Genomic DNA, 21,768 nt, shown 5'->3' with positions numbered 1-21,768 from the left:
TACAAATTGAGGGGTGATAGATTTAAGACAGATGTCAGAGGCAGGTTCTTAACTCAGAGAGTGGTAAGGGCGTGGAACGCGCTGCCTGCCAATGTAGTTAACTCAGCCACATTAGGGACACTTAAACGGTCCTTGGATCAGCATATGGATGATGATGGGACAGTGTAGGGGGAAGGGCTTAGATTAGTTCACAGGTCGGCGCAACATCGAGGGCCGAAGGGCATGTTCTGCCCTGTATTGTTCTATGTTCTATGTTCTATGCACCTACACCGGGTGCATCTTATGTCTGTTACATTGGGTATTAGAGCTCACTCACTTTGTGCTTAATTGGAGACTGCACCCCTCTGTCTGCTTTACATTGCTTTCTTTGCATATGCATACTGACTTCAGTACTGACTTTTGACCATCAGTCTTTGCTTTCTTCACGTTCAGGGATTTAATGTTCAGCTACAGGCTACCAGCCTCTGCAGCTTCCATTGCATTTTTACACAGAGTGAGAGGTGAGTGGCTACCTCAAAATCAGAGTTTCAGAATGTGCCATCAGGTTATGTGGTGAATACATTGCACGTTCTTCAAGCATATTGGCACATGCAAACGTCAAAGGGAGTAGTCTTTTGAGGGATGAAGGAGGCTACAATCAAGTCAGACTACCACCACAGTTAGTCAAGGGGCTCATCTGATTCCAGTACAGGAGTTTAGCCACCTAGTTACTCACTGGTCCTATCAGAGTCTGGGGATTGTCAGTCATTCCTGCAGGTCTAGCGAAACCAGCCTGGAGATTACAGATAGGTTTGCCAGGGTATTGTTAACCATTTCATCCTGAAATGAGACAAATTGGAGTGATTATTTACATTAGAAATGGATACAAGAATATTTAAGGGTGATACATGAGCAGGAGATGAGGTGATGTGGTGCTTCACAGGATGAAGAATTATCCCATAATCCAGAATCCCATCCACCAACACCTCCAGGCTCTATTCTGAGCAATAGGGAATGAGCTTTCCTTTCCTCTGGGCCATGTCCTTGGTGACAATGGGCAATCACATAGTGTGAGGGCCAATTCCTGACCTAGCTTGCGGCATTTAAAGTGGTGTACAGCTGGGCTTTATACCTGGAGCCAGTGGTATGAACATTAGAAAGTCTTAAGATTCTGCCTGCCTAGCTATGCCATTCCTGACAAACATGTTCAAGAGCTCAGGTACGTAATTATTGAAGGGAGGAGTGGAAAATTGTGTGAGAATAGTCACTCTGAGCCATAGAAAACCAGACACCACAAAACTCAATGAATCAAATACTTACACTAAAAATAGGAAAGTTCTACCCACATTCAAAATTATGCAGCACCAAGGGTGTCCCTGCATCACATTGACTGCAGCAATTCATGAAAATGGCTCAATTCCAATTTCCAAAGTGTAACAATGGGCAATGAAGTTCAGTTTAGCCAATGCCAACCACATCCCCACCTAACCTTTAGGAAAGCTTTTAAAATTTAGTACCAGCCCCCTTTTAGGAATGGAATTTGCAAACGTTGCCATGCCAAGGATGCTCAAAGTTTCAAACATATTCTATTAATGACAATCGATACTGATGGCTTTGGTGGTTGGTCAATACACGTTTGTCTTGATTCATTTTGAGCACTAGCTATTGGGCAACATTTAAAATGAGAGACTGACTTTTCCATTTTCTTCTACCTGCAGTGCGGGGTATTTAAATGGCTGTTCTCAGAGCAGTAACCATCACAGCACACTAGTCCATAAACTAGGTTATCAGGTCAGTAACACACACAGACTAGTATTTGAAGACAATCTTTAATCAAATAGATAGATGCATATTTCATATTCCTAGAAGGCCAAGGTAGAAAAAGAAATCTTCAAAAGTCTCTTTTGCCTCAGACGAGGGAGATAGTCAGCCTCGTTGTTATTTGTTTCTATCATGTCTTACTCTCTCCCTTTGAAGTTTCCCTAATATTCAACAAATGAAACATTCTCTGGCTTCCTCATAGGATTTTGCCAGACAGTGACTTCATTAACTCATTGTTTTTAGCAGTTAAATTTCTTTTAAAACACACATTTTGGAATTATTAGCTAATAATGCCCATGGTCCTTCAAGGTTCTGATCTGTAATTATGACAAAAGAAAGGGAACAGAACAGGTGGGGCTATCGAAGATGTGAAGAAATTCACCAAGGAGTGTCCCCTGCTGCAGATTATTGTATCCAGAAAATCTCTGTCTGAGTGGAACAACTGTTGATGGATAATAAAAGTTTTGCCCTGGCATGGTGGGGAATGTGAATCTCTGTTGTGATTTGGTAGTGGCTATGGGATTGACATATCAGTGACAAGCATTACATTGCACGGATTCCATAAGATTTTTTTTGCTTCTGTCAGTTTGTGAATGTGAAACTTACCTTTGATTTAGTTTGGCGCTTTTCTTTTTCTTATTCCCTGATGGGATGTGAGCAGCACTGGCTGGTCAGTGCTTATTGCCGATCCCTAGTTGCCCTTGAGAAGGTGGTGGTGAGCTGTCTTCCTGAATTGCCGCAGGTTGACCCACAATGGCAGTAGGGAGGGAAACTCCAGGGTCTTTCCCCAGCAACAGTGAAGGAATGGGAATATATTTCCAAGTCAGGATAGTGAGTGGCTTGGAGGGGAATTTGAAGGTAGCAATGTTCCCATGTATCTGCTGCCATTGTCCTTCCAGAATGAAGTGGTCATTGGTTTGGAAAGTATTGTCTAAGGATCTAAGGATGAAGTTCCGGAGTGCATCTTATTAACAATATACACTGCTGCTACTGAGCATCAATCTTGGAGGGACTTGACTTTTATGGATGTGTGCAAATAAAGCAGTTGGCTTGCCTTGGATGGTGTCAAGCTTTTTGAGTATTGTTGGAGGTGCACTATCTGAGCAAGTGGGGAATATTTCATTACACTCTCAGTTTGTGCCTGCTTGATGGTGGATGGCTTTGGGGAATCAGGAAGTGAGTCACTTATTGTAGTAGTTGTAGCGTCTGAATTGCTCTTTTAGACGCTGTGTTTATTTGGTGAGTCCAAATTACTTTCTGATTAATGGTAACTCCTGGCATGTTAATAGAGCGGGATTCAGTGATGGTAACATTATTGAATGTCATGGGACAGTGACGAGATTGACCCTTATCGGGATGGTGATAGCCTGGCACTTGTGTGTCATGAATGCAATTTGTCACTTGTCAGCCCAGGCCTGCATATTGTCTGGATCTTGTTGCATGTGAACATGGACTTCTATAGTATCCAAGGAGTTGTGAATGGTGCTGAACATTGTGCAATCATTGGCGAACATCTCCACTTCTGACCTTATGAAGGAGGGAATGTCATTGATGAAGCAGCTAAAGAAGATTGGGCCAGCCTAGGACACTACCCTGAGGAATTCCTGGAGAGATATCCTGGACCTGAGATGACAGACCTCGAACAATCACAACCATCTTCGTTTGTGCCGAGTATGACTCCAACCAGCAGATAGTTTGGCCCCCATACCCATTGATTGCAGTTTTGCTAGAGCTCCTTAATGCCACACTTGGTCGAATGCAGCCTTGATGTCAAGGGCTATCGCTCTCACCTCACCTCTGGAATCCAGCCCTTTTGTCCATGTTTGAACCAAGGCTGTAATGAGGTCAGAAGCTCAGTGGCCCTGGTGGAACTCTAACCGGGTGTCAATGAGCAGGTTGTTGCTGAGCAGGCTGTAAATGATAGCACTGTTGATTATACCTTCTTTCACATTACTGGTGATCGAGAGTAGACTGATGGGGCAGTAATTGGCTGGTTTGTATTTGACCTGCCCTTGTGCACAGGACATACCTGGGCAATTGTCAACTTTGTCAGACAGATGTCAGTGTTGGAAATGTATTGAAACAGCTTTGCTATGGGATCGGCAAGTTATGAAGCACAGGCTTCAATACTATTGTTGGATTGTTGTCAGAGCCCACAGTTTTTGCAGTATCCAGTGTCTCCAACCATTTCTTGATATCACGTGCAGTGAGCTGAAGACTGATATCTGTGATTCTGGGGACCAATGGAGGAGGCCAAGATAAATCATCCACTTCGCACTTCTGGCTAAAGGTTGCTGCGAATGCTTTTGCGCTGATGTGCTAGGCTCTTCTATCATTGAGGATTGATATATTTGTGATGCCTTCCCTTCCAATGAGTTGTTTAATTGTCCACGACCATTCAAGGCTGAATGTGGCAGGACTGCAGGGCTTAGATCTGATCTGTTGGTGTTGGATTGTTTAGTTCTATCTACCACTCACTGCTTACGCTGTTCGGCATGCTAGTAGCCATGTTTGATAGCTTCACTAGGTTAACACCACATTTTCAGGTATGCCTATTGGTGCTCCTGGCATACCCTTTTGCACTTTTCATTGGTCATAAATCACAGGGCACTAGGTTTATTTGAAGACACAAGCTTTCAGAGTCTCGTTTCTTCTTCAGATGTCAGTGAGAGAGGTAGCATCGGACGCAGAATTTATAAGCAAATAATCGAAGGATCATAGAACTGATCTGAAGGCGTTGCAAAACCCAAGATGGCTGTTAAATCTTTAATCAGTTAGAAAGAATTAAAATACAAGGATTTATTTCAAGTCGCTGAACTGAGAAAACTAAGGTTTTATCAGTAACCTCAGTACATCAGAGGTGACATTCCAGGTCAGACAATGCATTCTAGGCCTTGTTTGGAATCTAGCTGTGAATCAACTTGGTTTTCTTTCCAAAGTAGGAATTCATAAAATGCCACATAGACTGTCAACAAATCGTGTGCTTTTGAACAAAGTAGAATGTTTCTGCAAATACACTTTAGCGGTCAAGGGCATTCGGCCTCGAATTTTCAGATAAATGTTCTCCAAGGCTGACTTCGGGAAACACAGAAATGCAGAGGCATTGAGCAGAGGCTGACAGCCAAGTTCAGTACCCATGAGGACAGCCTGTACTGGGATTCCACACACACACACACACACACACACACACACACACACACACACACACACACACATCTATGGAGTGAATAATTGCAGGATCATTCTATTTTGTTCAAAAAGCACATAATTTTTAGACAGTCAATGTGGCATTTTATAAATTCCTACTTTGGAGATAAAACCAGTCTGATTCCTAGTTGATATGCAGCCAAATTTGAAATAAGACCTCACACCTCAAATGCATTTTCTGACCCGGGGTGTCACCTCTGGTGAACTGAGGGAATTGATAAAACCTTTAGTTATCTCGAAGCAGTGACTTGAAAAAATTTTGATATTTGCATACTAATCTTTTCTAACTGATTAAAGACTTAACAGCCATCTTGGGTTTCTTCAATACATTTGCAACAGTTCTATGGCCCTTTGAACTTTTATTTGTAAATTCTGTGTCTAACGCCACTTCTCTCGCTGACACTTGAAGAAGGAGCAAGATATTGAAAATTTGTATCTTCAAATAAACCTATTGGACTATAACCTGGTGCCATGTGATTTTTGACCTTTCTCCACCCCAGTCTAACGCCAGCACCTCCACATCACTCTCAATTGAACCAGGGTTTAATCCTGGCTTGATAGTAATAATTGATATGCTGGGCTACCAAGTTACGGATTGTGCTGGAGTACAATTCTACCGCTGTGGATGGCTTACAGTGCCCAGTCTTGAGTTACTAGATCTGTGTTCACTATTTAACACAGTGATAGTGCTACAAAACATTATGGAGGATACTCTCAAAGTGAAGGTGGGACCTCATCTCCTCAAAGATTGTGCGGTGGTCATTGACTGATACTGTCATTGGCAGATGCAACTGCAACCAGCAGATTGGTAAGGATGGGGTCAGGTATGCTTTTCTGTCTTGTTGGTTCCCTCACCCCCTGCTGCAGACCCAATCTAGCAATTACTTCCTTTAGGACCCAACCAGTTCAATCAGTAGTACTGCTGCCAAGCCACTCTTGGTGGTGGACATTGAAATCCTCCACCCAGAGTACATTTTGCACTCCAGCCATCCTCATTGTTGCCTCCAACCATTGTTCAACATGAAGGAGTACCAATTCACCTGCCAAGGGAGGATGGTTTGTAGTAAACAGCTGGAGAATTCCTTGTCCATGCTTAACCTGAAGGCATGAGATTTCATGCCTCTGGAGTCAATGTTGAAGATTCCCTGGCAACACCTGCCCTGTACTAGTGGGACAGGACAATATCAAGGGATTTTAATGGTGGTGCCTGGGATAGTAACTGTAAAGTATGCTTCCATGAGTATTACTATGTCAGGCCGTTGCTTCACCAGAATTACAATGCCCTTTGAGAGACGGTGCTCCTACTGTTGATCCCTTTACATCCCAATATCATTACAGACATCATTAGCTACTTAGCTACCTGCTCGGAAATTATTCTTCATACCCCATTCACAGAGTCGCAGAAATACAAGGCACAGGATCTAACGGGTTTTGTGTTTGCAGGAATGAATAATTATGGATCTGCAAAATGTGGGTTTTGTTTCTTGACGAAAATCCACGTGCTGTAAAAGTCCTGGCATTCCTAAATTAATAAAATGTTCAAAACCCCACTGGAACCTCAGCTTCCCAATGAACCACTTAACTACGTGAAACTAAAATCTCCCCAAAGAATTTATTCAGTCTTAAATTGTATTATTTGCCTTTATGCATTTTTGCTAAAAGTGAACATCATTTTCTATCCGCTTTATCGTTTTCCAAAAATGCCCTGATAGAAATGGCATTCTTATGGGACAGGACACTGAAAATGTGTTTTTATGCAGGAGATTGAAACACTGTTAAGGTCTGATAACCATCAGTTGAGAGCTGAAAGATGGGGAATAGATTCAAATGACACAACCTGATTTTTGCTGTCCATGTATAAACATATATTTGCAGGCTCAGTTTATTGCACGTCTCTAGGCAGCTATTTAAGATGCTGGCAAGTCACCCATTCTCTGGAAATGCCTTGCTTTTTTTTACACACAGCTTATATATGCTGATTGTGTAAAGCAGCTGAGTTATTCTTACACTGATCAATTTTGCCTGAAAAATTGAATCAATATAACAAGGGCAAGAAATAATGGAGCAAATGAGTGAAAGAAAAACAAAATAGGCAAAGGTTATTATTGTAAATGTAGAAATAAATAACAAAAGCCAAGCTGGTAGCTATTAAGATCAAATTTATAGCAGTGTAAATAGTGTAGTGAGTTAGCTGCTAGTTTTTCATCACTGATACCAGTGTTTCATTCTGCAACAGGCTAATAACTGGCACTTATGTCTGCTAGAAGCAAATAGCCTACATGAAATAAGTTTGACACTAATTGGATATCTTTTTCTGTAATTAGCCCTGTAATACCTGATTTCTGCTTGCTGAAAGTCTTTTAAAAAGAAGACAGCTTTGAGACAAACGTAGAAAAATATAACTTTCTTAATATAACAACTTTGAAATAGTTGGAGGAGAGTGACTGATTAAAGGAAATGGTTTGCAAAATGTTGAACATACAGCAAATTATGGAGAGATATGTTACATAAAGTCCTTCTCGAGAACACTTTTGTTCTTTCTTTATTATCACCCTTAAATTGAAATGTTGAATGAAATTGTTTAACAGCAGTCAGGTGTGTGAAAAACAGATTTCAATGTCATTTAATGCATACAAATATTAGTGATCACCAAATACAAAATAAGCACTCTCTGACATTGGGAAAGTCCACAGGACTGAGAAATCTGCTTAGTGTGACAGATTTAAGAAAGAACTTAGTTCAATGCGTTTTCTTTTTCACAATTATAGCTGGCAATGATACGGTCTGCAAGGTAATATCATTTCAATATTAACTTGTGATACTCTCGTATGACGTAAGACAAGAACAATAAATCGAAAAAGTTTGGAAGTAGATGAAATATTAAGACAACAGTTTTTGTGAGAGAGCTACACAAGAAACAAAACCAGAAACTGTTGAAAAAGTACAGCTGAGCATTTGCGTAGAGAAACCGGAGTTAACGTTTCTGGTCATAGAACATAGAACATAGAACATTACAGCACAGTGCAGGTCCTTCGGCCCTCGATGTTGAGCCGACCTGTCATACCAATCTGAAGCCCATCTAACCTACACTATTCCATGTACGTCCATATGCTTGTCCAATGATGACTTAAATGTACCTAAAGTTGGCGAATCTACTACCATCGCAGGCAAAGCGTTCCATTCACTTACTACTCTCTGAGTAAAGACACTACCTCCGACATCTTTCCTATATCTTTCACCCTTCAATTTAAAGCTGTGCCCCCTCATGCTTGCCATCACCATCCTAGGAAAAAGGCTCCCCCTATCCACCCTATCTAACCCTCTCATTATTTTATATGCCTCAATTAAGTCAACTCTCAACCTTCTTCTCTCTAACAGAAACTGCCTCAAGTCCCTCAGCCTTTCCTCGTAAGACCTTCCCTCCATACCAGGCAACATCCTAGTAAATCTCCTCTGCACCCTTTCCAAAACTTCCACATCCTTCTTATAATGCGGTGACCAGAACTGTACGCAATACTCCAAGTGCAGCCGCACCAGAGTTTTGTACAGCTGCAGCATAACTTCTTGGTTCCGGAACTCGATCCCTCTATTAATAAAAGCTAAAACACTGCATGCCTTCTTAACAGCCCTGTCAACCTGGGTGGCAAATTTCAAGGATCTGTGTACATGGACACCGAGATCTCTCTGCTCATCTACACTGCTAAGAATCTTACCATTAGCCCAGTGCTTTGCATTCCGGTTATTCCTACCAAAGTGCATCACCTCACACTTGTCTGCATTAAACTCCATTTGCCACCTCTCAGCCCAGCTCTGCAGTTTATCTATGTCTCTCTGTAACCTACAGCATCCTTCGTCACTATCCACAACTCCACCGACCTTAGTGTCGTCTGCAAATTTACTAACCCATCCTTCTACGCCCTCATCCAAGTCATTTATAAAAATGACAAACAGCAGTGGATTCAAAACCGACCCTTGCGGTACACCACTAGTAAACTGGTCTCCAGGATGAACATTTCCCATCAACCACCACCCTCTGTCTTCTTTCAGCTAGCCAATTTCTGATCCAAACTGCTATATCTCCCACAATCCCATTCCTCCGCATTTTGTACAATAGCATACTGTGGGGAACCTTATCGAACGCCTTGCTGAAATCCATATACACCACATCAACCGGTTTACTCTCATCTACCTGTTTGGTCACCTTCTCAAAGAACTCAATAAGTTTGTGAGGCACGACTTCCCTTCACAAAACCGTGCTGACTATCCCTAATCAAATTATTCTTTTCTCGATGATTATAAATCATATCTCTTATAACCTTTTCCAACACTTTACCAACAACTGAGGTAAGGCTCACTGGTCTATAATTACCAGGGTTGTCTCTACTCCCCTTCTTGAACAGGGGAACCACATTTGCTATCCTCCAGTCATCTGGCACTATTCCTGTAGACAATGGCGAGTTAAAGATCAATACCAAAGGCTCGGCAATCCCCTCCCTGGCTTCCCAAAGGATCCTACCAGGGGACTTATCTATTTTCACACTTTGGAGGATTTCTAATACCTCTTCCCTGTGAATGTCAATCCCACCTAGTCTAGTAACCTGTATCTCAGTATCCTCCTCGACAACATTGTCGTTTTCTAGAGTGAACACTGTGCTTCCGTTATCTCCTCTGACTTCATACACACCTTCCCACTACTATTCTTGATTGGCCCTAATCTTACTCTCATCATTCTTTTATTCCTTTAATACCTATAGAAAGCCTTAGGGTCTACCCTGATCCTATCTGCCAACAACTTCTCATGTCTCCTCCTGGCTCTTCTGAGCTCTCTCTTTAGGTCTTTCCTGGCTACCTTGTAACCCTCAAGCGTCCTAACTGAGCCTTCACATGTCTTCCTAACATAAGCCTTCTTCTTCCTCTTGACCAGAGATTCCACTTCCTTCGTAAACCATGGCTCCCGCACTCTACAGCTTCCTCCCTGCCTGACAGGTACATACTTATCTCGGACACACAGGAGCTTTTCCTTGAATAAGCTCCACATTTCTAATGTGCCCATCCCCTGCAGTTTCCTTCCCCATCCAATGCTCCCTAAATCTTGCCTAATCTCATTGTAATTGCCTTTCCCCCAGCTATAACTCTTGCCCAGTGGTATACACCTGTCCCTTTACATCACTAAAGTAAACATAACAGAATTGTGATTGCTATCACCAAAGTGCTCACCTACTTCCAAATCTAACACCTGTCCGGGCTCATTACCCAGTACCAAATCTAATGTGGCTTCACCCCTTGTTGGCCTGTCTACATACTGTGTCAGGAAGCCCTCCTGCACACACTGGACAAAAACTGACCCATCTATAGTAGTCGAACTATAGTGCTCCCAGTCAATATTTGGAAAGTTGAAGTCCCCGTGACAACTACCCTGTCTCTCTCACTCTTATCGAGAATCATCTTTGCTATCCTTTCCTCTACATATCTGGGACTATTCGGAGGCCTATACAAAACTCCCAACAGGGTGATGTCTCCTTTCCTGTTTCTAACCTCAGCCCATACTACCTCAGTTGACGAGTCCCCAAATGTCTTTTCTGCAACTGTAATACTGTCCTTGACCAACAATGCCACACCTCCCCCTCTTTTACCATCTTCTCTGTTCTTACTGAAACATCTAAATCCCGGAACCTGCAACATTAATAGACATGGACCAGTTGGATGGAATAGCCTGTGTCAGTTGCTGTAAATTTTATTAACAACGTGCATTTCACTTGGCTGTTCCTGCTCTATCCATGCCTCAGAAATGGCCACAACATCGAAGTCCCAGGTACCAACCCATGCTGCAAGTTCACCCACCTTATTCCAGATGCTCCTGGTGTCGAAGTAGACACACTTCAAACCAACTTCTTGCTTGCTGGTGCCATCTTGCGTCCCTGAAACTTTATTTCGGACCTCCCTACTCTCAACCTTTTCTGTACTTGAACTACAATTTTGGTTCCCATCCCCCTGTTAAATTAGTTTAAACCCACCTAAATAGCCTTAGCGAATTTCCCCCCCAGGATATTGGTACCCCTCTGGTTCAGGTGAAGACCATCCTGCTTGTCGAGTCAAGTGAGTTTTCCTCAGAACTACATCAGATCCTCTCTCAGATAAGCTGATGTCAGTAAACAGTTCATCTAGAAATTCTTTTGCTTGTAATAAACCATTTTAAGACTTGAAATCTTCGTCATAATTCCTGTCTACACATACTGCTGAAGTACCAATCAGGTTCTTTGGTCATTTGCTTTTCTCACAAGCACAAGTGACGCAACTTGTAGCATGCCACTGGGTGGGAAGTCCAGAACTAGGCTCTACAGTCTCAGGATATGGGGTAGCCCGTTTAAGGCTCAAATAAGGTTTGTTACTCAAAGGGAAATGAACCTGTGGAATTCAATAACCAAAATCAACTGTACTACCTCACCATGCACAATATCAACGTAAATCTTTTAGCTACAATTTGGAAATTTTTCTTGCAAATGAGTTATGTCCATCACAGCAAAAGATCAAAACTTAAATTTTGTTACCACAAAGTTGCCCAAACCTACATCCCATGATTTTAAGGGAATGAGGAAGAATTGCATTTATATAGTGCTTTTGACAAGCATTCAATGCCATTGAGTCATAGAGATATACAGCGCAGAAACAGACACTTCAGCCCAACACGTCCATACCAACCAGATATCCTGCGTAAATCTAGTCCCATTTGCCAGAATTTAGCCCACACCCCTCTAAACCCTTCCAATTCATATACCCTTCCAGATGCCTTTTAAATGTTGTAATTGCATCAGCCTCCACCACTTCCTCATTCCATACACACCACCATCTGCAATGAACATGTTGCCCCTCGGGTCCCTTTTAAGTTTTTCTCCTTCTACCTTAAATCCATGCCCTCTAGCTTTGGACTGCCCTACTCAGGGGAACAGCCTTGTCTATTTACCCTATCCATGCCCCTCCTGATTTTATTAACCCCTATCGGGTCATCCCTCAAACTCCAAAGTTCCAGGGAAAATAGACCTAGCATATTGAGCCTCTTCCTATAGCTCAAACTCTCCAACCCTGGCAACATCCTTGTAAATCTTTTCTGAACCTTTTCAAGTTTCATGACATCCTTCTGAGATTAGGGGATGGGAGTTGCACGCAGTATTCCAAAATGGCCTAACCAATGTCATGGAGAGACGAAACATGACCTCCCAACCCCCATACTCAATGCACTGACCAATAAAGGCAAGTATACCAAACCCATTCCTTCTCTATAAAAACCAAAAAAACTGCAGATGCTGTAAATCAGGAACAAAAACAAAGTTGCTGGAAAAGCTCAGCAGGTCTGGCAGCATCTGAGAAGGAGAAAACAGAATTAATGTTTCTGTTCTCAGTTCTAAGGAAGGGTCATTGGACCCAAAATGTTAACTCTGTTTTCTTCTTCACAGGTGCTGCCAGACCTGCTAAACTTTTCCAGCAACTTGGTTTTTGCCCTTCCTTCTCTATTCTATCTACCTGCGGCTCTACTTTCAATTAACTATGAAACCGCAGTGCGAGGTCTCTGTTCAGCAGCACATCCCATACCTTAAAATTAAGTGTATAAGTCTTGCCCTGATTTGCCTTTCCAAAATGCAACACCTCACATTTCTCTAAATTAAACTCCATCAGCCACTCATTGGCCCATTGGCCCATCTGTTCAGGATGCCGTTGTACTATGAGGTAATCTTCACTGCCCGCTACACCTCCAATTTTGGTGTCACCTGTGAACTTACTAAATATACCTCCTGTATTCACATCCAAATCATTTATATAAATGACAAAAAAGCAGTGGGCCCAGCACCGGTCCTTGTGGCACACCACTGGTTACAAGCATCCAGTCTAAAAAGCAACCCTGCACCACCGCCACACTCTGTCTTCTGCCTTTGAGCCAGTTCTGATTCTAAAAGGCTAGATTTCCCTCTATTCCATGTGACCTAACCTTGCTAATTAGCCTACTATGAGGAACATTGTCAAATGTTGTGCTGAGGTCCATATGGATCACACCCACCGCCCTCAAAAATCCTCTTAGTTAATTCTTCAAAAATCTCAATTAAGTTAGTGAGACACGATCTCAAAACATTTTAAGGAAAATGTCAAAAAACATGTTGAAATGAGAGCACATGGTTAAATATTTGTTCATTAGGTGAGTAAGTTCCAAAGAAATGGGAAGAATCTTCTAGATGAATGACTCTAAAGCATTTTGCATACAATGACTTACTTTAAGATGCATCTGTTGTCATATGAGTAAAAAAGTGAAGCATTTCTATGGACAAGAAAGTTGCCTGAACAGCATGAAAGTCCAGTTAACCTGATTTTGATAATGTTATCCAAAATAGAGATGGTGACCAGTGTTACTAAGTTACTCTCCCTGCGACTGATAGCTTGATTGAAAAAGCACTTTAAAACGTTACAACTTAAACCAAATTTTTTCTCTTTTTAACATACACAATTCTGAAATACACATTAAACTGAAAGCTACAAATGTTTCTGTCCACTTTAGAGCCTAGATTTCCAAACTTTAAGGATAATATAAGGCTTCATCACACTGGCATTGGCCATAGAGGGTTATGTGTCATATAAACAGTACCTAACTGGCAGGCATGTACTAACCTTAATGAAAGAAACAATTTTTGATGTAACCACGTCAGAGAGTATTTTTGACTAATCTCAGAATTTCTTCTAACATTCAATCATCACATGGTATTCTCATACACTTTGACTTTCTCTATCTTAGCTTATCAAACCTCCTTCTACCAGACAGTGGGATGTAAGGGTTTGATTATGGTGGGGCATATACAATGTGGGAAAAGCACCCAATGAAAGCTAGCAGCCTTCCACTGGTCTCAATGTGTGTTGGTCTCCTAATTGGGCACACCCTGACTCACGGAGACTGGCCCTAGCAACAAGGGAGTTGAATCCCACTGAAAAGCCAACTCCTCCCCCACGCCACCAGTACCACCATCACCACCACCATGCCACTGCTGCCCTCACACCTAATTACCTTTGTTGCTGGGGCCTTCCTAATTGGCCTGTACCTGTAGATACTAATCTATGGATTTGCCATCAATATGAATTAAAAATAAAAATTACTAGCTATAGTTGCGGTTTTTTTTAATGTTGATATGAACATTCTGGGGAAAATCAAGCTGGAAACCAATAAACTTTGAAGGCTTAGTAGTGCTACATAGAACTTGCATTTCAGGCAGAAGCATCTATGATTTAAAATAGATGCCCTTTTAACTGATCAGATCACCTCGACAAAAAATTCATTTTGAATGCAGTGTAATGGAATAAAAAACCTTATAGTACTGAAATAATATCTCATATCTAAATCATGGAACAGCCTGACAAACAGGCATATGCATGTTTTCTTTCGATCGAAACTGAGGTTCGGACCCAGTTAGTTGGGCAGATGAACTAGTCTCAGCGCAAAGGTAAACATGAAATTCTACTCTCACATACTTTCAAGGATTTGATCATGAAATCCTAACAGGCTAATTTTAGTCATCTGTCCATGAATGAAAGGAAGAAATTGAGATTGAAGCTCAGCAGAAGATCATCAGAAATAAAAAGCACAAAGTAAAAACAGTGAAAGATGTATGCCAGCCAGTGCTGGCTAGAACTTCATATTATTTTCATGTCCACACTCAAAAATGGGTATTTGTACATTATCAAAAAGAAAAATTTCTAAAGTTCAATGACAATTTAAATTTGTAATAACATTCAGCGATGTTGTTTGAGATTATATAATTGTTTGCCACCACTATTTCCAAACAATATCTGTGGCACTATTCCAGGCTTTTTGCAATTGACTATCAGAAGAATTATACCAGCTGAAGGCTAATTGTTCAAACTGGGAGAGAATTGAATAAGCCCTAGAAATAAACAATGAAGATTTTGCTGTAAAGTGCACTTTTCTTGAAAGTACCAGAACTCAAGAGACTTCTACATAAGAAATTTATAAGAACCGTTTCATCGAACAACTACTCCAGAAGTAAAAGCCAACATCTCATTAAGATGAAAACTGTGGAAGTTCAATCAATATTTAATTACATAGCTCTTTTCACAGTAAACTGAAGAACTTGTTGCATTTTCTTACCTTCAGCCAACAATGGATGACCACATGCTTTTTAAGTCAAACCCTTTTTTTGAAATGTTATTCCATGTAACAAATCCATTGTTAGTCCTTCCATTGTCATTTGGATTAGCCACTTCAGTCTGGTAATTCTGTTGTTCTTTCTTTATTACAGGTTGACTGAAATTCCTGCAGCATAACCATAATGTTATTAGTAGCTTAGGCTTGAAATTTTATAGTGACCCTCTCTCTTGTTGTGAATATGGCTTCAGAACACCCACCTCTGAACGCAGCAACTGCAAATTTTATGGAGGGTACAGGTTGCAAGAATGGGAGTGTGCTGAAATGTGCATATCTATGGTTTATGGAGGCAAATACACACATTAAAGGGAAGCAGTCTCAGGCTTATTTCAGAGGTGGGATGTTCAAAACACAACCTGTGCACTCTGGGCTGATAGGCAAGAGTGGAAAGCTGTTGGAGTCCATTGGACAGATAGGGTACGCTTTTTGAGACGTAAGGGGAATTTTGCAATTTGGTCCTGGGAGATTAGGTGTCTTTTAGAGAGGTGAGACGCTCTTTGAGATTATTTAACATAGGATGTGCAAAGAGAATATAAACTCATTTGAAATAACATGAACATGATTATCAGAAGCTGTCAACCTGCCAATATATTTCCCAGCCTTTGCACTTAAATATTTGAAGAAAAAAAACTGTCCACAGCATTGAAAATAAAATAACTTAGAATCCATTCTGCCTGTCAACATAAACCTGAGTGATATCATCACAGGATTAGTGCTGTATGACTGACTTTACAACTTTCAATTATTACACTGAGTTACCTGTCTTTTCACTATTTGATTGAAAGCCAAAAATAGCTGCAAACACTATGAATTCTGTGGTTTGTTTTTCATAAGTGACGAAAAGAAGTTAAACATAGTAAATCAGTTTTATAAATGGGTATGTTTTTTCATAAAGTGAATTAATCAATTGACTCTTAGAAGAATATCCTGTCAAGTCTTAGCATGGATCCTGAGGCTGATCAAGATGGATACTGGGTGATTGAGCATGGAGAGTGCAACAGCAAATGGTAGCAGGCATGAGCATGAGTTGGCAATGAAGGACGATAATGTGGTGGAAGACATAGATTGGCACAGAATTTCTGAGGAACCGTGGGATATGTTTAGAGGGCATAGATTGACATGGAGCTGAGTGTCAGGAGTAGGTTAATATGGAGAGTGTGAGGTGTCATGTGTTTGGATGTAGATGTACAGATCAGCAATGATGATCCAAAGGACTGTGGTTGACATAAGGTGACATCAGTTGGATAGAACATGAGGAGTGTGTGGGTAGTGACAGGATTGACAGTAGCTGAGAAATGAAAGACCTATTTAGAGTCTTATTAAAGAGATATTATACAAAATCATGTATTCTGTCCACACTTATCAGCCTCTGCACTCTTCTAAATTTCAGTGGAAACAAAGCAGCTATCCAACATACACACACATTCTGGATATCACTGCCGGACTTATTATCAGCGTTGTTACGATGCAACAAAGATGCAGTGGAATAGAATAGGGACAGATATGCCAACAAACACAGGTCAAGCAGAAACATCTAGCAGCTGCCAAATAGCCTCCACATGAGGCCGTTACAGCTAAAGGTCACCTCAGGATGTGCAGGAAGTGCAGGAGGCCCAGATTCTATCAGCCATTTTCCTCAGATGAGCAAGGTGCACAGACTAAGGGTGTCCCAGGGCACTGTCAGTGAACAATACCAACACCTGGCACAGGACCTGTCTCCTATGGGTTGGGTAGCCATCCAATCTTCGTGGCTATCAGGTGACAGCTGCACTAAATTTTTATTCAAATGTTTGCTTTCAGTGCTGCACCGGGGGTGGGGGGAGGGTGAAGGTGTGAAAAATATCTCAATATTCAACTCACAAATGTGACAAGGCTGTTACCAATGCAATTTGCACTGGGCCATGCTGCTTCATCTCATTTTTCTGTGACAAAATTAGTGTTGCAGCCTGGGCAATTGGTTTTGACAACATCACTGGTACCCAGCTCCATAAACTGCACATATATCACATTGAGAGCACATTAGAACACTGTTAACTCCATGAAGAGAAAAGTCTGTACACATCATCTGTGATCATTGGTACCACATTAGAGAAGTCTGCGCCAGGTATCCTGGGAAGTTACCTTATTGCCCGTATGCATAAGAACTTTCATGTTCCTGCTTTGTTTCAAGGGCTGATACCTTACAAGAATTGCTACTGGGGATCAAGGCCTACTCTCTGTTATTATGGCTGATTAATCCATTACACAACTTTCTGGATGGGTGTAGGTACAATGCAGCCCATTCTTCCACCTTGACCAATGTGAAGCAGACAGTAGGCCTTCTGACAATGACATTTCAATGTTTGGATCAGTCTGTACATTTCTTGAAGTACAGCCCAGTCTCTGTACACCGCATAATCCTGGCACGCTGTACTCTGCACAACTGGAACAGGCAACGAGTGGATGTGATGGATACTGAAGAGTTGGAAGATCTTCTCAGGAGGAAGATGTGGACTTGGTGTCGGGAGAACATCACAGCTAGCCTTTGTTCCTTCATGACCATTCTAAGTAAGGCATTTATCATTTGAACGATCAGATAAAATAATGTTTTTGTTTGCATTTGAGAGTACTGAAAGGATGATGCATTGATTGGTAGCAAAAGCTAGATTCTGCTGTAAAAGGGATATTATGCCTTATAACTGTTACCAATAGCTAAGACTCCACTATGCGCAAGTGACTCTACCAAAGTATAATATAAAACAAAGATAATTTTTGTAACAGCATGCAAGGTCAGTAAAAAAGGGAATTAAATTTTGCACAGTCAATGAAGCACCTAAATAATGCATTAATCAGATCACACTTTGCACAGTATATATTATTGTTTCTTAGTTTCTCTACGTAATTAATTGATGGATTGTGTTACTCCAGATGTTTCCCTTAGTCACTGGTTCAGATTAATTCATTAGTGTAGCCTTTTTGTTTATACTTGAGATTAGTTTTTATGGAAATACATCCTTCAACAACTAAGGTAACATATGTAAATAATGGAAATTTTTGGCATTCTGTCAGGGCGCTGAGTAATTGTTTCAGCTTTATTTCCAGGGCAATAGAATGAAATAAAATTTAGGAACCGACATTAGAAGAAGGCTGGCATTGTTAATGGAAGAAGTCCTGATTAACTGGATCTTAGTGATTCTATTAAGTCAATTAGAGGAACCTTCAAACCTTAACTGTTATGTCTGAATATTTAAAAAACCTGATCTTAACATAAGTTGGAATAGTAATGTTCAAAATTATTTGCAGCAATTGATTATCACAAACAATAGCTGACAGCCAAAGTCACATTAGAGGAGGAGTCCAGTATGTTTTCACCCAGAGGGAGATGAGTGACGGAGGATGGGAGCCTTGCCATTGGAACTGAAAATGAAGAAGACCGGAAAATTACATTTGACAGTCAAATGTAGCATAGGGAAAATTGAAACTTAGCAGGACTTAGAGGCAAGAATTTGTCATTTGGCCTTTTGAACCTGTTCCACTATTCAATCAGATCATGGTTAATCTGATAATGGTCTCATCTCCACTTTCCTGTTTGTGCATCATAAGCATTGGTGTTAACTTAGCCTTGAATAAATTTAAAGGTACATCAAGCCTCTGCTACTTCTGAGGAAGAAACATCCACAAGCTAATGAACCCCCGAGGAGAAAAAAATCTCCTACCTTTGTCCTATATAAGTGACGACTTATTCTTAGCCTATATCCCTTGGCTTTTGTCTCTTCACAAGAGGTAACAACCTCCAGATACTACTTATCTAGCCCACCCAAGATCTTGTATTTCAATTAGATGAACTCTCACTCTTCTTAACTCCAGTGGCTGTAGGCCCAACCTGTTTAACCTTTCACTATCTGATAAGTCCTTCATCGTAGGAATGAGTTGAGTAAATCTTCTCTGAAGTGTTTCTATTGTAATATTATTTTTCAAACTATGAGACTGAAGACACGCACATTAATCCAAAGCCCTGTAGAGTTGAACAATTGCAAAAAACTCTGTGTTCCAGATGTGGGAATTGCAATGAACTGAAACAGTTGGGTTTCTGAGCTTGAGCAGCTGTTAGTGTCATTGTGGTGTCTTCGTGATGCTGAAAGTTATGTGGTTGGCTTGTTTGTGGATGTGTTTGCCTTAGAATTTAAGAGTGTGCAACTACAAATGGGATGAATGACCAGGCAGGGAATGGAGTTGTGCATGTTCTGTTCTAAATGGTGTTGGGTTCTAAAAACTGGTGGTTCTTCAGGTGAGTGAAAACAGAGCTGCGGAGGAGAGGAGAGCAGGAGGATGATTGGACCAGTGAAAATGTTAGGGAATTTGAAAGTAAGGAGAACATTTCTCCAGTCACTGAGGTGACTCAACGATAGCATGTTTCTTTGTTTGTCCCAAGGTTAAAGACATCACTGAGCAGCTGTAGAGTATTTTGATGACAGAAGATGATCTGGCAAATATTGTGATCCACACCAGCATCGAAGACATAGTTGGAATAAAGCTGAAGTCCTGCTAGCTGATTTTAGGAAGATGGGTATGAGATGGGCATGCTCGAACTCAAAGATTGTAACTTTAAGATTGCTCATGCTATGTGCTTGTAAATATAGAAATAGGACGATAGAGCAGATCAATGCAAGATAAAAGACATGGCACAGAAGGGGGGGCCTTAGATTTCTGGTATATTGGCATAAGTAAGCCCTGGGTTCTGGCTCTGCCTACACAGTCGCACAGTGGTTAGCACTTCTGTCTCATACAGCCAGGGGCCAGGGTTCAACTCCAGCCTTGGGTGGCCATGTAGAGTTTGCATGTTCTCCTCATTTCTGTATAGGTTTCCATGTGGTGCTCTGGTTTCCTCCCTTAGTCCAAAGATGGCAGGTTAGGTGGATTGGCCATGTTAAATTATCCCATGATGTGCAGGCTAGTTGGGCTATGGGGATTGGGTGAGATGCTGTTTGGAGGGTTGATGCAGACATGATAGGCTGAATGGCCTATAATTATAAAAATTCTGTGATTCTATACGTAAGCTGATCAGCCACCTCAACAAATAAACTTTGAGTGTTTTAATAGTGTTTTTGAGGAAAGTTTAAACCAATCTGTCTACAATCTGAGAACAAGGATAAAGCATAAAAAGGGATATAGCAGAAAAAGGGATAAACAGAAAAAAATAGGTAAAGCTGATTGCTCTCCCGAATACTGTGGAACAAGAGTGTGCAATAAGATCTAATTAGGGTTTACAGTACCTGACTGAACAGTTGGAGTGTGGTAAGTAAGGTGGTGAGTTCAAACACAGACAACTATATGGGAACGTGAAGCCATAGTGACTGTGGAGAAGTCACTGATAAAAAGAGCAGGTTTGGTTACAGAAAAATCAGGTACAAAGTGATCAGGAAACAGGGATAAACGAGGAATGGCAGCATTGATTAGGGAGAGTTTGACACTGTTTGAGACAAATAATATTCTGGAGGGATCAAGGACAGAATCTATTTGATTAGATATAAGAAACAGTTGAGGTACCATAACACCACTAGGTGTATTCTATCGGCCAACTGCCTACTAGAAAAAAATTAACATCATTCAACGCTCAACAGTGTTTGATCACATTCATTTGCAATGATCTATGTTCCAAAGTGTTCAATCAGTCATCACTTGACATTGAGTAGCGATCTGTCAAAATCAATGACCATGAGGTGAAATTTCACAATGCTCCAAGTGCATCAATTGCAGAGGTTTATTTTCCTTTAAAATGCTCAGTAGTATTCAGCCGTAATCATTGGAAGCGAACTGAAAGAAAGTAAACTGAAACGAAAGCCAGCCCACAGCATAAGCACTCAAGCAAAGAAACAACTGGGAGATCAGAATTTTTCTAAGTCCCAGCCATAAGCTGTGATTGTTTAGCAAGAAATGGAAGAACCCAACACCAGTCTCATACATTTTTCTAAGTCTCGCTTGAAAGTGCTGTGATTAATGCAGTGTTATTAGTATTGGTTGTTATAATTACAACAATTTTTACAATGTGATATCATATTTGTATTGTTATATAGTGTTACAATCCTCCCTCCTCTTGAAACACTGAGGTGGGGCATGGGGCTTGGGCAAAGGGGTTGGGGTTATTTCCTTAATGGGGAAGGGGATGGATGTTAGCCCTGAAACTGGGCTTTTGGGGGGTTCCTGATGTGGTGGAGGGAGCAAGGTGTGAGAACTGTAACCCCCAAATTTGGGACACAATTTGGGTTTGTAGCCTAGAATTTCGGGAAAAGTAGCAGATTGGGGATAGTGATGGGTACACTTATAACCTCAGACCTAGATGGATTGTGCAACATGAGGTGTAGAGAGTTGAAGTAGGAATGTTGTCAGTCTGAATCTGAGGTGGGGCATGTGTTTGAGGGGATTTTATACTACCAAAGCTAATGGTGGTGGGGAAGCAGGGGGTTGGTATGAGTTGAGGGTGTTCGACATCAGAGTATTGAGGAAAGGAATGTGGAGGGTTTGTATCTCCATGCCTGAGAATTAAATAAGTTAGAGAGACAGAAAGAGAGTTTGATCAGGCCCAC

This window comes from Stegostoma tigrinum, chromosome 5, assembly GCF_030684315.1.
Source record: "Stegostoma tigrinum isolate sSteTig4 chromosome 5, sSteTig4.hap1, whole genome shotgun sequence".
In the NCBI taxonomy this organism is placed as follows: Eukaryota; Metazoa; Chordata; class Chondrichthyes; order Orectolobiformes; family Stegostomatidae; genus Stegostoma; species Stegostoma tigrinum.
Note: the sequence above shows the minus strand (reverse complement) of the source record.